We start from the raw sequence: 17660 nt of genomic DNA, 5'->3' as shown, positions 1-17660 counted from the left end.
TTCAGAAGATAAAAATTTGGAATTTCCCCCTTCTCTAATGAATAATTAATTGCTGATCTAATTAAGCATTAAAATCCACAATGAGCTGGAAGAAATTGACGTGTGTAACTAGCATAACATGTGGTATGATTGCCTGTCATTATGAATGGCAACTGCTGTTTGCAACTCATCTAATCATAAATGTCACATTGTCTTTTTTCACCTTATTTCCTCTGACCCCCTTTTACTATATCTACTAGCGATTTCAGAAGCTGTTGAGAATATGTTGTTCTAATTTAAGTGTTTGATAATAATACAGGTTGTAAATCTGTGAGAAAACGACAGAACACCTGGTCAAAACCTGGCTGAAATCCACTATCAATAGTCCCTTTTAGCATTAGCAGCCTTTGAGAGAAACCCCAATTAGAGCAACATGAACTCTGTCCAATTAACAATAAAGAACCAACACCCTGTTCCTTTGGACAAGCCTGCTTGGACCAAATGCTATTATTCAGAGCACAAGTAGACATACCCTTAGCCCACCAGAAACCAGCAAAAACAGTTCAAATAGCTCAGTAGAGGCCAAGATAAAACAGTTGTGTTGCCATGAGTAAAATGAAGCCTCCAGCTTGAATGTGAAGAATAAAGAGTGTGATGGATAATTGCTGAACTTCTAAACAGAGATTTCAGCTGCCTCTCCCAGCAGTGAGCTGGGACTCAGCTGAAAAGCCAGCATGTGAAAAGCCTTATCTCTTAAAGTTGCCTGGCCAGAAGTTTTCACATAGCTTTGGTAGAGAAAAGTAGGATAGTTTCAGTAAATCTGATAAACAGCTCACTTCAAAAATAAATGCAGATTGTGCCTTTTGCTGGGCAATTGTTGATAGCAAAAAGGGTGGTGTCCAATGCCAGTTTTTGACAGATGTTAGCCTGAAAGCTCCAGGATATTATTTTGAGGTAAAGCATACTATGTTAGTGCAGTTATAGTAGCAATACTTCTAGATGAAATAACATTTGGAATTAAAGACATTTGGGAGGACTTACAAAAAAGAAGGAAATTAATTGGTGATGGGAATCTGAGCAGGAGATAGTGGTGGGAAAAGAATGTGGCAAGCTCTAGAAGAAGAGCTACAATCAGAAACTTGTCATGCTGGTGCAGCCTTTGCAGAATCTGCAGTTGGAATTTAATTTATAAAGTAAATTCCACAGCACTAAGAATGTCCAAAGAATCTGAAGTAATGGGGTACAAGATAAGAGTCTGTAAACTCGTGGTTCAAAGCACAAACCACCCTGGCACCAATTGGGAGGATGGAAATTGACTGTATCTAGTAATGCAAAACATCTGCTGGACACTCAAAAAAGTCTACTTCCATGGAAATTTCACTAGGAAGAATTTCCAAGTCAGCTTGCTAGTTGGACTCTAAATTAAAACACATGAAATTTCTTTTAAGATGGTCTTTACTTTCTCTTTGATTCAAATTATCTTAACAATATAAAGCACTTCAATCTTCTCATACTTAAGCCACAATGAAACACAATATGTGGACTCCAGTTGGGGAAGAAACTGGTTTGGGTTGTAGTGAAATGAAAATAACAATTTTCATGCAGTGAAGGGAATAATTAGCTGAAAAATGGTGTGTTTTTAGAATGTTCCACGTCGTCATCAGTGTCTATCTTCTAAAAAATTGAGTAAAATATTCCTCTGTGTGTGCATGTGTCTGCATGCCTGTACATGTACAGGTGCATTGAAATAACTACAGATCTGAAATAATTAAGCTGTTATGATGATTGCAGCTATTTTAGGCTGCTCGTCAGTCCTGGAACAGAAATACCTAGAAGATTCTGCACTGACAGACCATATTCCAAATTCCATATTCCATCAGCCCATCTCCCAAGAAATAATTTAATTTCATCTTGTTTGTAGTACAGGATCAATTATTTAAGCTTCCGGGGTCTGGAGATTTTAGAAGAAAAATATTCAAATTATGTTTTTCTAGTGAAATATTTAGGCAAACACCTGACAGGCAATTTTCTTTAAAAAAAATAAAAAGGCAAAAACAAGACCCCAAAGTCATTAAGAAAATCACATGATAACAAAGCTTTGAGAGTGAGGTCCTGCTCCTTCATGTGTTGCTGTAGGAAGAAGGGAAGGATGAGCATCAAACAGAGGTTTACAAGAGGGAACTGCAGCAGGACTGAGACTGCCTTACAGAGGCACCACTTGTGAAATGTTGCTGATTGTTTTGTGTTTGTAAATGGGATATTCTGTAGACCAGAATTAGCACTAAAGAGGGGTTGTTTAAACATGAACCTGTGACATGAAATCCTAAGCTGGTGTCTACATGGGGAGAAAGATCTAACATCAAGCTCACATTTTGTTAAGGCACTTTAATGTTATGACTACTTATGAATGAAAGTCTGGTTCATTTGATTATGAGATTAGGCATATTAAGACATTTAGGCCCAAAGGCATCCAAGAAGACAGGAAAGATGCCTCTTCAAAGCAGGAAAACAGGCACAGAGAGGAAGGCTAATAGAGACATAATTGAGTATGATGTAGATGACTGAAACTGGCAAAACACATGAAAGGCAATGCAGTGTTTATTTGCTTTCTCATTGACTGAGAAAAGTTAGTTGTTAAAGGATGTCATGGAAAAGATCAAATGCTGAAGCAGTGTGCGCAGCAGCATAATTAAATAACTCAGTGATCTCAGCAGGAAGAGCTCAAGGTTTGGAGCACTATTTCTCCCACTGTGAATTCAAGCTGAGCATCATCATCACTTTGCATTCCCACTTTGAAAAGTATTTCCATTTGGAAATGGGTGAATGGCAGCTAGTTGCCACACAACTGCTGACAAGGAGCAACAGGCATCAATTTTCACTCCCATCTGACTTGATAAGTATTTTCTGTTCAAAACAACGAGTCCTGTCCTCCCTCAAAATATGTACTTTTTACTGATTTATACTTTCAGCAATTCACTCTTCAGTCAAGGATTGCTATCTTCAGAACCAAACACGTTATTAAATGTCAATAAATACTTCACTTGTTGGAAGGACAATGATTAATTGCTGCTTTGTGATTTAATGGCAAAAATCCTGATTTTTTGCATTGATTAGAGAAAGGCAAAGTGTAATGGAAATTGGAAGAACCTTCCAAGTCCAATCCTCTTTTGAGGCAAGGTGAAGCACTCTCAGTCCATTTCTGGTTATAAAAACCAGTTCCCAAAAACCTTAGAAATCTTCCTGTCTCTTATTTGAGCTTGCACTTGTCTCATTCCCAATGTGTCTGAATAACCATTCCCCTTTCCTTTACTGACCCTTGCTACAGGAAACTTTATTCTGTGTCACACTTTTCTGCTGTGATCCCATCACATTTGAATAGCTTTTCCTGACATACCCCCAAATGCTTAATCTTAACTTTAATTATCCTGCATTTTCTCCTATTAAATGAAATAAATCGCCATGCTGGCTTTCATCCCACCTACCTGTTCTTTTTGGATTCACAGTAAATTCCTCCCTGTAAATTAGAATCAAACTCTAAAGCAGCCATTTCACTTGGAAATTTCTACCTTCCAAAACCACACTCTCCAAGGACTCACAAAGGTCTGTGATGGCACAAGTTCCCTAGAAAGTCTGGAAATAACAAGTAAGTCTTTGTTTAAAATACCAAGATTAATTAAATTTTCCTTCCAAGCAAAGAACACCCTGTCTTGTCTAAGTACATTTTTTAGCATTTTCATCTACAAAAAAGCTTCCCTTCAGTAAGGTTCTTCCCTTCCTTTCTTTCTCCTGGCATCTGTGTATAAATGTCTCCCAAATTTCTGCAGCTGTCCCTCTGTCTTCCCTGCTTTCCCTAGAAAGGGAGAGCAGGGTCTTGACCAATTTTTTTGGCAGTTTGTTCTGTTTTCCTAAAATCAAGCAAATCCCCTGTTACCTAGAGTCACTCATTCAGATGGAATCATGACATCCCATTGATTCACAGTTGGAGCTGGTTCACAAAAGCCTTCAGCAACCTGGAAACACAAAGCAAGGCTCAAGAGCATTTTCTGTGTGTAATAGAGAGAGGCTGGGCATTGACCTCCTTGCCTTCTGACCACTTGTTCTATTGAGCAACTTGTTCTTGGTTAACCCAGACCATTGACATCACTGCCAGTGAACATTTTGGAGGTATTTTCTACCTTAGATCAAAAGCCAGCATATTTTGGTGCCCTGACCACTTCCAGGGAACTGGAATTCCTTTCAAAGCCTGTGGCTGTCTTTGTAAAACTTAAATGTTCCCTCACATCATGATGTTCCCTCTGTTATGACACATGACGGACTCCATGATTTTATATATGCAAAACTTGAAACAAGAAAGAGGCAAAAGGATCTGCTGTTCAAAAGTTAAGGGTATTTTTTAGGACAGCATGGGAATGCCTGATCAGATGATAACACTTCTGAAATAACCTGTCAAAGTCATGGAGGCCTGCAAATCCTTTCATTTCACACCTTACCTTTGCAATATTGTTGCTGTGTAAATGTTTAATGTAGGCAAGATTTAATGGAGATTCTCATGGGGCTTGTTCTTTGGCCTTTTCACTTCCTCCCCCTCTTTCATGAGGCTTCTTCTCTTCTGGAGATAATTGTGGCACTCATTAGCGAAGTGACAGCGAGGACCTTGTCACCATTTCTGGTTATGTGGTCTGTTAGCCCACAGACCCAGCTAACCCAGACTTGCAGCAACAGTGGGGATAAAACACCTAATTATCACAGCTTTTTGTATTTATTTGAACCCAGAAAGAGAATCAGGGCAAATGGTCAAATCTGAAGTGGAACTTATGATCATTCCTACACAAACTTGCCAAGGCAGGGACTCTGTACTATACAAACAGTTTTAATCTAGACAGAAAGTCCACTGTTTGCTCTTAACAGGTACAAATTCTTTTTCTAATGCAGTTGTAGGTTGACCAAAATGGATGATCAAAAGTTTGGATTATAAGACACTTGTATGTAACCCTGCATCATCCTTCCAGTCATAAAATGTTGGTCAGAACTATTTTAAGCTCCTGAAAGCTCAGGGAAAAGTGAGGGACTTAGCAGTACAGTTTTGTCAGAGCTTCAAGGTGCACACAAGCAACTAACACTGCTGAATTATGTGATTTATCTTCAGTTACATTCTCCATTAAGCACTACATTGACCTCTAAATGTTGCATGTGTGAAAAGAAGTCACATCAGTTACTATGTGCAGACCCAGCAAGAAGAAAATTCTCACCGTTTTCTAGTCTTCCATGTTGTGGCAGAATGTCATTCTTCATCTTCTGTAGTTGAATGCTTTGTCTGCCTCTTTCTCTTGGCTGGGTGCTCTGTGCCAGACTCCCATCACCCTGCCTTGTTGGTCTTCCTCCTGATTCTTGCTCATAAATACAAATTTTCATTGCCACCATTGAGCTCTGGACTGTCAAAACGTCCAGGGTTACCCCACCTCCTCTTCCTCCTTGCATATCCCTCCTGAAGGGCCTATAGCCATCCCCTGAGCACTCCAGGTGTGTGAGTCATCCCACCACATTTCTGGGATTATTTGTATATCCAAGTTCTTCCACTCCACGATGGCTTTGAACTCCCCCTATGTGTTGCTCATGCTGTGTGCATTGGTGTAGAGGCACTCCAGATCCTGCCACCCCTTAGGGAAGAGAAGCCTGAATTCCTGTGTGGCTGTTCTCAGGTTCTTCTACAGTTTCTAACGCATCAATCACTCTTGTATCTTTGCTACAGCATCCATCTCCATCCCCTACCTGCAGTGAGAGGGCAGACAGAGGGACCTTGCCAGCACACCATCCCTCAAATTAAGGTCACTCTGCATTTCCCTTTCCAAATGACTCCTTCTATCAATGCATATTGAATGAAAAGAGTTCAGCATCTTATTTGTGCCTCAGAGAATTACACGCTATTAATTTTTAACATTTCTTCACTGTGGCACTCATTTAAGATCTCAGAAACTCAAGCCATTTATCAGAGAGAGAGAAGGTACAAGCACAATTTCAGTCCCCTTTAAAAGGTGCAAATCTCAGAGCAAAGTGCAAGTGTTAGAGATAAAACATTCCTCAGTCTATTACAGTTGAGGATAAGTCAGAACATAAATACAACTCAATCCTTTTAAGCTGCAAATTTCTCACTCTACTGCAGCTTACGGAACAAATCTCAGATCAAATCTGTGAGAGCCAGAGGTAAACTATTCCTCAATTCACCATAATTTAAAATGTCTCATAACTCACTGCACAAGGCACAAGGTTCAGAGTGCCTTTAGCTTCAGCAGGAAAGGCAAAAATGGCAGCTTAGAATTGAGGTGTGGGGAAACTCATAAGGATTAAATACAGCCATGCCAGTTTCAATGACAATTATGACAGTGACAGAAGGCTTTGATTTTTATCAAGTGATGTGATCCCTTCAGTGGTGTATCATTCATTCCTGGCTGTCTTCCATGACTTGGATGTTTCAGAGGTCCTCTGTGATAGCAGGATGCTTGAAATGTGCAGCACATCTTGTTCCCAGCTCTGCTCATTTCTAAACAGTGTCCCACAACCATAAGGCTGAGAAAACATTGATTGTTTCAGCTAACTTCTATAGAGATATTTTCTGAAGTACCGTAAGAAGCCTCCCAAGAGTTTTTTCCCAAAGGTGAGATTTTGACTCTCATGACATCCCATAATGGAGTCTCTCTTTTCCCAACAACTCTGTATCTCACAATGAGGGACTTCTGGTTTTCAAGGACAGCTATGCACATGTATATATATGTATAGTAACTCCCTGTGACACTCTTCAAAGTTTTCTTCTACCACTTTTTACTATAAAAAGGCAGATAATATTTATGGTCACTGGATTTCATGATCAGAAACAGATTTCTCGTCATTTTCCTCAGAAAACGAGAATCTTTTGTGAAATCAATTTGAACATTTTTTTCACTAAATTAAAAGTTAGTCTGCATTAGAGTTAGAGCTCAATCCAGAAACAAGAAAAGGCTTAGTCTGATTTTCTCACTCATATCTGTGGGCTCCAGCTATGCAAGATGCTGTGTTTTCCTTCATATTAATGTGGAATTTGTGCTGGAATGACTTTTGGTCCAGATCCTAAGAGGTTTTTGGGATCTTGTACCGAGAGACCTTTAACTTGTCTGAAGCATCCCCTTACATCAATCTTCTGCACAGATAAAAAAGTCAGGGCAGAACAGACCTAATATCTCAGTTTAACTCATGTCAGTACAGCAAGAAGTGGATTTTCCTGGATGATTTAGAGAGCTCATTTACTTAGACAATATAGTAAGGGCATGTAACAGATCCTTCATTTTCCAGTGGAGACAAGATAATCTAATATATTTAGAATAAGAAAAGATTTAGATCAGATATTTCAACTCTCAGGGGACAAAAGTTCTTTCAAATTCCTTTCATCTCTCTCCCTCACTGTGACTGTGTATTTAACACTAGGAGAAATAATATATATTTCTTACTGCTTCTCAGAGAGTTCTTGTGTCAAACCTAACTCAATCAAGAAGCCAAATTTTAAACCAACCAGGAACAAAACTCTCATTCTCTGCATAAGCAGTGCACACTGGGTAAAAGAGAACGAATCTGCAGAAAAAATGTTGCCCCTGTCACTTTGCATGTTTGAAAGCTGCACTAAAATGCCATAATTTCTATTTTGCTGATGAGACTGTATTTTCATTATAGGTCCCATGTTTTCACTGCATATCTTAGCTTCAAATCAACACCACCACATGAAATTATGGACTTGGTAAAATGTAGATAATTTTAAAATGGATACAACATGGTCAGTCTTGAAACTAATATCCAAAAACAGAATCTAAAGCATAGGCCAGAATATGCAGTTATTTTTTATTCAGAGGTGATATCTCTCTTGTCATGGATGTAGCAGGAGAAGTCAAATTATTACATAGACATTAAATGAAAATTGATCAGGGTACAGAGCAGGCTGTGCTATGACAGGAGAAATAATTCCTTGCAGAGGGTCTAATCCAGGGTCTAGAGCTGGCACCTGGAAGACCTCCCTCCACAGCTCTGCTGGGAGTTATCAGTGTCTTACACAGATGCAATGCAAAAAAATCAAGTATTCCAAGGTTAATTTTCCTTCAAAAAGAAACTATTACCTACAGATTGCTAAACACAGCACAACTATATCTCAATGTTGTGCCATGAGTCTTGCCTGGGAACCACAACCTGCTCTGCTCCATGTTACAGACATACACAAACTTTGACCACTGGAATTAATTTTCTAAACACAGCATGTTTAAACATCATAGTTTCTGCCTGAAGGACTAATAATATTCCTTTGCAATAGTTACTTATTTTATCCACACATGCTGGACTGGAGGTTTTGAGAGTGTGAACGGTTTTAATAAAAAGAGAAATATAATAGTAACTTTGTGTGTGTCACCTTTTGAGTCCCTGCTGCTGTCCCTCAGGAAAACTGCATTTTATTGGCAGCAATTTTCACTGCCCCTTCTACCATACTGCTCACCTCTCAGTGTGACATTTAAAGGTGGCCTCTAAAAGCATGACAGCAGTAGCATTGATGTTACATAAAGAAGCAATTTTGACACAGGTTTGTAACTTTTCATATTGCTTCTAGCTTCTTGCTCCTTTCTCTTGGCTGTCACACACCTCTCTGACAAGCATTAAATCTATGAACAATATGGGAAAGAAAACAAAACTAAAAATGTGGTGCTTCTACTGCAAAAATATGCATAGGAAATTTAATGTCAGCATAAATAGTGCCAGAAAGGTCTGTCTAAGGGTCTTTACTATCATGTTCAGAGCTGTGGTTAACATGAACTCTGTGTGTTTTGTGTGACAGCAATTATGCCAGCGAACAGTTTCAGAATGACTTGACCCTGAGCAGCCAGAGTGAGGACTGCAGTAGCTTTTGACAGACATAAACCTAGACAGAAAACATCAGTGATCCTTTCCCCACCTTCTCTATGTTCCTCCACATTGATGTTTGTCATGACAAAGTCATGGAGCCATAGAATGGCGTGGGATGGAAGGGACATTAAAGACCATCCAGTTCCAGCCTCCTTGCTGTGGGCAGGGACACCTTCCACTAGACCAGATTGCTCAGAGCCCCATCCAAAGTGTCCTTGAACACTTCCAGGGATGGGGCATCCACAACTTCCCTGGGCAACCTGGTCCAGTCTTTGTTTTTACCAGAAGTTTTTACTATAAAGCTACAAAAGACTTAGCGAATACTTTCAAGACAGTGAAGTATTGTTGAAGGGAAAAGTTGTGTGCAATTTTATTTTATTTTTGAAAATAGAGTGGCAGCTTTTTTTTTTTTTCTTTATTTCCATTTTCTTTTGTATGGCAAAAGCATCACTTTAACCTTGAGGTTCATGCTCTGTTTGTGTGATTTAAAATCATACAAAAGTTTCCTATGTGCAGCTTCTTTAACTTTCTCTTGCTAGCAAGTGTTCTCTTTTTATTGTTCAAAGATATACATACTTTTCCTTATACAAAAAGAGAATGTGAACAAGTCTCTAACAGTTTCTTCAGGCATACAAAAAGAAATTTCATTGGTGTTTTTGGAGGTAGAGTAGAAGAAAAAGAAAAAAAAATGGAGGAACTGTAGAAGAAACAGTCAAATTGTCTCTATAAACTAGGCTAGGGTTGTTTAGAAGCCAGGCAAAATATCTCTGTGGACCTAGGAGGATTAGGAAGGAAAGGAGATTTTCTAACTCTTTCAGGTGGTATGTGCAAGTATCATCACATTTTGTTTAGAAGCAAAGCTTTAAATTTAGAGAGTACACAATTTAAAAAGCCACTGTCAGAGATATTTTAAATTAGAGACACTTGGTTTTTATCAGTAGCATCATTCTAGCTACCCTCACGTGTCATGTGTACTGCAGATCAGAAAAAGGAGTGAAAAGACCAACAGGGATAGGTTTTAAGAAATTAATGGGATTCTTGTGATTTCCAGTTTCTTACTAAGACTGATGTACTACAGAGCTCTTTGTCCTGGGAGAATAGTGGCTAGTAATTTGCAGGGCACATCAGAAATCAAAAAGGTGAAATAATGAATGTCTGCCATTTGAGTCTGACCCTAAATGGCCCACTACAACATTTTCTCTCCTGACTTGAAATGCATTTTTGAATTCCAAGGAGAATAGTTCACAAATTATTAGACAAAAGAAGGCTTCCAAAAAATGACAGACACTAGAGGTAGAGGGAAATACCCACTGGGTAACCTCCAAGTAAAATGATTGTCCCTGTGGTGACACTGAACACTGTGGTGTTCAGTGTCAGTAATCAGTTGAATCTGCCAGTTACACCTTTACTCAGAAACAAATCTACTTCTGGAGATCAGACCAGAATACACAGAAAAACAAAATAAGGCCATTTTTGTCTTTCAAGGGATTATAGCTGTATTCTTTTACATCAGGTCTGCATTTTGTGTTTGTGTTCCTCTCTGTATTTATTTAAGGAAGAGGTCTCACTTCCAGAAATCTGTACTTAATATGCAGGACAGAAAATTTACAGTCACACACCTAAAAATCCAAGAAGAGATGGATGAATACAAAGAAATATTTTAAAGCAGGTATTTCATGCTACTGTAATTCACTGATGTTCTCAAGGCCTCAGGTGACACATTTACAATTTGTCCCCTAAAAGGTGGACATTCCTGTTTGTTATTGGAATTGAACAAGCATGAAAATTGCATTGTATGCCTTGTATGAAATGCAGCATTCATCAGTTTTTGTTCCTTGAAGATGAAAGAGGTGTATCAATTTTATGGAGAAGATGCTCCCCTGAATGCTTTTTATTTAAATCTTGCTGAACTGTATCTCCAAAACAACATATTTCAGTCTGTCACCTCAACACCAAGATGCAAAACCAATGAGCAGCCGTGTCCTTTTGGCAGTAAAATAGGCCTACTCATTCTTATTAATGAAAATTAACCAAAACATTGCCAAAGGTGACATTGCCATTCACAGAATTTCCATTCCAAGGCAGATATTTTACATTTCACTTGCACCTCTGTGTTTTTGAACATTTTCACAGATTGGAGGCCATAGGAGAAAACTAACAAAAAATTGACTGAAAAGGGCTTCAGCAGTAAACAGGGTTTGATGCATTGATTACAAACCCTGGAAGATATTATGCCTTCTAGGTTATTGCATTTTGTTGCATGGTCTTAAAATAGAGGAGTACCCTGTGCTTTGCAAGTTTTATGTAAATGTTGGGTGAAAAATGTAGCACACTTTTCTCCCATATGCTTTTTATAGTAAAATCTGCTGAGAACTGGGGACTGTTTATATCTTATTGCCCGTTGTCTCAGGTTAAAAACAAATCTGTGCAATATAAAATCTGCATCCAGGTCATGGCAAAAGTATCAGCACTCTCTGAATTAAACAGCAAAGTCATGTGTAGTATTTTATCTGTGGGAAATATTGCTATATTGTAAAGGCACTGCTGAATTTGAGATCTCTAGGTAGTTACCAGACATACACCAGATACCAGCAAAAATGAATGTGGAAAAAATTTTGCAATATCTCCTTAGAAGTGAGATACAGCCTGATATGTATCCCTGAGTGGAAAATACCTGATCAATACCAAGGGAGTAAGTACGAAGAAAAGTAAAAGAAAAAAACCCTGGAAAAATTAGAAGATAAAGAAAGGCCTGGCATATGAGACCCTCAAAAATGTTTTGTAGAAAAGAAAGAGAAAATAAAGAAATAAATAAAGGAGTCTGAGAAACCAGAGTCCTTGGAAACTTGCTCTTTGACATTCATGAGGCACAGGGAGATGCTGTAGTCAGTCAGATTGTTGTGGAAGGAGCCAAGGAGGAGGACAAAAGTTTTAAACCACAGATAAAAACTATAAAACTTGCTCATCATTTTCTGTAGCTGCTTATGGCTTCCTGATGCTAAAGGCAAGAGGGTTTAAGAACTGAGACTTTTACTATCCAAATGTGGTCTTGTACTAGCAGTGGACGTTTATAGTATAGTCATTTTTCAGGAGGTCTTTGCTTCTGGAGCACATTTATGTGCAATCCATCATACATCCATATAACACAAAAATCAGTGGCTGGCTAAAATTTACTTCTAAATGTCATGGTCTTTACTTCTACCACACTTTCCTTTTGTATTGTACTTCATATAATAATCAGGGAAGACTCACTGCAAGGTGCTTTTGTTAATAATGTCTTTCTTTGTCTTTAATCTGATTACCCTTAAGTTATCAGCATTCTAACTCAAGGTGAATATTGCGATTTTTTCCTTGAGAAGAAGGATTTCATTCACTTATGTCTAAACTGAAATCATCAGATGACTAGCAGAGTAAAAATAGCAGAAAGCAGAGGTATAATTTTGTCAAAGTGAATTCTTTTTTTTCCACCACTTTTGATGAAGGCCATGCGTTACACAAATCTATAGCAATTTGCTCAAGGATGAACTGGAAATACCTTATTCTTGGTTTTGGTTAGGTCTTTTAGGAAAATTCTGGCAACAATTAAAACCCTTTTCTAAGGGTAGACTGCAGTTAGCCACCAGCGTAGAAACTTAATTATGAATAAAAATCAGACTCAAGATGTGCACTTTGAAAATCAGTGCATAATATATGTAACAGGAGTTCTCTGAAATTTTAGAAACATAGATCCATATTATCTAGCTTGATAGGAGAGCTTACACATATAAAACAAAAGTCTGATTTTAAAAATCACTGTAAAAGAAAAGCATTTACATTTCCCATAATTTTGTGCAATAGAGGATGCAAGCACAATCAAAACTATTGAAGATTGGGTGCTTAACTTGTGAAGTTTATATATATGTCAAAGAAGAGACCTGGCTGAGCACTTGGCCCAGAACACCAGGATGCTTCTTACTCTCTGAATGCAAATAGTTAACAGCAGAAAGGAGGCAAAAGTTATCTCCTTGCTTGGAGACATCATCTCTGTGCCCCAGTTTGAAGCTCTGAAACCTACGGAAAATTTTCAATTGGTATCAGTGGGCTTTGGATTGAGGAAAAAGCCCTGACAATATAGGTACAGGAGAAGGATATTGCTCAGATCAAAGTGATTAAGCAAATTCTTGCTGCTGTTTGTGCCTGTACAAGTTCCTTGCATTGTTGCATCCTACTTTCACTGATGTTGATTTTCCCAGAAAGATGCTTCTCAAGATGCTGTACACCACTGTGGTGTCTGTGAGGTCCCCAGGACGAGGTGAGAGATGGGGAATCTGACTCCACGTTCTCAGAAGGCTGATTTATTATTTTATTATATTATATTAAAAGAATACTATACTAAAACTATATTAAAGAAAGAGAAGAATACAGACAGAAGGCTTAACAAGAATGATAATGAAAAACTTGTGACTGACTCCTCAGAGTCCGACACAGCTAATGGTGATTGGTTATTAAGTAAAAACAATTCACAGGAAACCAATCAAACATTGACCAGTTGGTAAAAAATCTCCAGACCACATTCCAAAGCAGCTAAACAGGGAGAAGCAATCAGACAATTATTGTTTTCATTCTTTTCTGAGGCTTCTCATCTTCCCAGGAGAAGAAATCTTGGCAAAGGGATTTTTCAGAAAATATGATAATGACACACCACCATCCCACTCCCTGAGTGTCAGTAGCCAGCCTGAAACCAGAAAGGTAGGAATGAAAAGGCCAGTCCTGCTTAACCTCTGGATGATGGATCGTGCCAGCATGCTGTGTCCTCCTTGAACAGGCTGTGATGCAATATTTGCCCTGCAGGCATTTAATGTAGAAAAGTTAAAGTGGAGCCACAAAAAATTAGGGCATATCTAACTTAAGGTCTATGAGGACTGGCCTGGGTACAAGCAAGAGTGAGAGAAGGAGACACAGAGAGCAATCTGCCTGAATTTGAAGAATTTTTTGGCAAATAGGTAAGAAGCAGAGGGTGTCACTGACATGCAAGTGCATGAAGTCTCATCACTACTGTGCTTTAGAGCACTGGCAATATCGTCACTTATGTGGTTTCTTCCTTCACATGCTGACATTTGAGAGGATTTAAAAGTGGAATTCCAGTATTCCTTAATCTGCTTTCTGAAAGCTGTACTGTATAGCAAAACCCTTCAATATTGTTGTAAATGTTCTATGGAAGTCTCAGTTGACATTCACTCACTAATGTAAAGTCAAGCACAAATCTGTAAAGAATGCATCTTCTGAGAAACAGATTGAATTTTTGAAGAATTACCTTGAATACCAGGCCTTACAAGACGAAAAGAAATCTGCTAACATTGCACAGGCCTTAACTAGTGTGTATTGAAATTTTCAAAGTAATTAAAAAATCATTACATGTATTAAAAGAAGTTCATGGCTCGAAAGAAATGTCTTCAGAACTCTTCCTGCTGACTTGAAAATACCCCTAAACTCACAAAATCCATCACTAGAGGAAATATTCTCACAGAATAAGAAGGCCTACAACTGAAAAAATCAAAAAGCAAAAGCAAACATGGCAGAGCAGATCCACCAGCACTAAAATCAATACCCTGTCCCAGCGGAGCCATCAAAATCCATGGAACCAGACATGCCTATCCTGAAACATTCTTTCAGTGACTGAATGCCCTTCTGGTAACTGGAAGGCTAATCAACCACTATCCAGCAAGGTGTTCCCCTAAGCTATCCATGAAGGAACTTTTCTCTCACCTCCCACTCCTCAACTCCCACCCTCGAGGGACACATCCATAATTACTTCATTCTCCAGCTGGAAACTCAAGCCCATGACTGTGTAATGCCAAAAATCCAACAGTGAACAGAGGCAGGGGTTTTGTGGCTCATTATGATTTTCTTGCTGCTCTCTTGGTAGTGCCTACTACCAAGACAACTAATTACTAGTAGTGCTTACTACTACTCTGTGGTGCAGCAAGTTCCAGAACCACTGGCCTCACTGTCCCTGCTGCGTGCCCTTTTCAAAAGAAGGTGGGAGATCATGATTTAGCAGCTCACAGCCACAGCATTCTTGCTTGGAGAAGAAGAGCAGCTTTTTCTGGAAAACAAACATAATGAAAGCGGAACTTAAATTGCTTCACCATGTTCATCAATATGCTGAACCATGAGCTATTATTATTTGCTTGCTGTTGTCTTTAATTAAATTTTCTTCAAAATGTACCTTGTGAATAATCTATGTGCCAATTCTTTTAATCTCTCTCTAATGGATGAAAAGCTCTTTTTTAAACTTAGACTCAAAGTGGAGGTACTGAAACAGATTTTGTGAAATGTATTTTAGTTTAATTGATGTGTTTTACAACACTCCTCTAATATCACCTACTAATCAAAACTGAATGGTTTCTGTGTTTTAGAATGTGAGATCATAGATGTGCCAAGACTCTTCTGCTTTAATGAGTGAGATATGAAAAACATGTGAGTGAGACAGTAGATTATTTACTGAAATATACTTTGCTCAGTTTTTGTCTCTCAACAAAATTTGTTTCACATTAAGAGCAGCTAATTAAGACTTTGGAATAAAGACTTTTCTTGCCTGGGAGCTTTGAAAACCAAGTTTTAGCTTTCTTTTAAATACCATTTGGAATAATTAGTCACATTCTGCTTTGGTGCAGTAGTACCACAAGCTGGCTTCTCTGCATTCTGAAGGAGAGAAATTCTCTACTTACATTAGTCATGTTCAGCTGTAGCCTACTCTTCCATTTCTTTTCAGAGATAACAAGCTCAGGGCCAAGCTTTCGGTTTGTGCAAAACATCTCAATCCTGTGTATTTCAAAATCATGCAGGGAGTTTCTACTAGGTGATAAATTATCTCAACTGGCTGTATTGGATCTCTTTCCCCAGTCCAAAAAACCTCTTTGTACTGGGGCAACTCTGTCACTTTGCAGGGAGTACCATCTTTTGTAAAGGTGTGACCTAGCAGTTCCCACTGAGTGAAGTCAGTATTCAGAGATACTTTTCAAAATGGTTCTGGCAATTAACACACGTAAGCATCTTGAGTGATTTGTTTTCTAAAAGAGTTAGGTATATAAAAAAAGAGAAGCAATATTTATCTTGCTGTTCAGCTCATAATTAGGATTCTACAAGTGCAGACCCACTTTGACTGCAAATTATTAACACTAGTTTTGTTTATTCATGTTAAAGCAATGTTAACAGATCAGTTTCATGCATCTATTTAATAATTTAATTCTTCTTTATTTGTATTTGGTTTATATAATAAATTATTATCTTTAAAAATAATCTTCCATTAACCTTAAATAAGTGTTAAATAAATATTTGGTTTTATGAACAAGCTAATTTTGTCTGAGGGTAGAGGCATCCAGATATGCTGCTTTGTTTTGTAAATGTTATTTTCCCAGATCTTATCAAACTAGAGTGACCCCTCCATGGCTAAGTAAAGATCAGGAAAGAATTAAGCCAGAATTAGCATAAAATTCTGTTTTAATCTAAAGTCTGCCTCAAAAACTGTCATCCTTAATGAAGGATTACTGATCTATTTGATATACTGTCAAAAATTACAGCAAAATACATCTCTAAAATATGCAGGAGTGCAAGTCAGGTTTCAAGGGAAAACTGAGATCTAAGCATTTAAGATTTCCATCCATAGGTTTGAGAGTAAAAAGGATGGACTGTTCCATATGGTGAGCCCACAATCCGTGGTCAAGACAAGATAAATAGCAAATAAATAAAGAATCATGCAGTAGGGGCATAAGGAGTGATTGAGAGCATACCTAAACAAACGGCCTAATTCCTACTACTCTGAATTGGATTCCTTTCCTGAGTCAGTCACTTGAGCAGACAGTCAGAGCTTTGATCTCTGGAATCACAGTACTCATTACGGAATCACAGGATCATGGAACCACAGAATCGTGGAACCACAGAATCATCGAACCATAGAGTAGCCAGAGTTGAAAGGAACCCACAAGGATCATTGAGTGCAGCTCCTCACCCTGCACAGGACATCCCAGAAACCACTCCATGTGCCTGAGAGTGGTGTCCAAATGCTTCTTGAGTGAACTCTGTCAGGCTTGGCGCTATGACCACTTCCCTGGGGAGCCCTTTTCAATGCCAGGAGAGTGCAGAAACCAAAGTGTGTGATGCAGTAATCCCAGCCACACTGCTGGGTAAGATGGTCTTCTATCTGAAAGTGCTTTCTGAGGATGACATGAGAACTAATTCATAAACTCATGAGGTATTTTTACCTTTCAATACCTTGTGAGAACCTTTGAAAACTCCTCCAGTCTTCAGAGAGAAACTTTATTTCCAAGATGGTTCCAGAGCATCAAAAAATTAAAAGAAGAAAAAGAACAACAACAACAACAAAACCTCTTAACTTCTGGGAATCTGAAAGGATATGGGAGAAAGGCACAAATCTTTTACAGACCTCTGCTGCAGGTTTCATCTCTCAGTTTTCTTTTCCAGAGACATCACCATCTTTTCAGATGCAGGAGTGAGTCAGAGACATCCTCTGTGCAGGACAGCACAGCAGTGCTGCCAGCGCTGCCGGAGGTGGCCAGCCAAGAACGGTGGTGGTGTTCACACCATGCCAACCCCTTTGTCACAGTGTTATCTCCACACCAAAGCACTCAGACCATCTGTGACACTAACAGCTATTATGTGGCACTTGCAGCTGCCTCCCAGACATCAATTATTGTGCTGCTGGGTGGCTGGAAGTAATTCATTTTTTCCATCAATCATGCAAATCCTTCCTCCCACACTCTGCTCTCATT

The sequence above is a fragment of the Zonotrichia leucophrys genome, chromosome 4 (genome assembly GCF_028769735.1).
Source record: "Zonotrichia leucophrys gambelii isolate GWCS_2022_RI chromosome 4, RI_Zleu_2.0, whole genome shotgun sequence".
Classification (NCBI taxonomy): domain Eukaryota; kingdom Metazoa; phylum Chordata; class Aves; order Passeriformes; family Passerellidae; genus Zonotrichia; species Zonotrichia leucophrys.
This window is presented reverse-complemented; position numbering follows the sequence as displayed.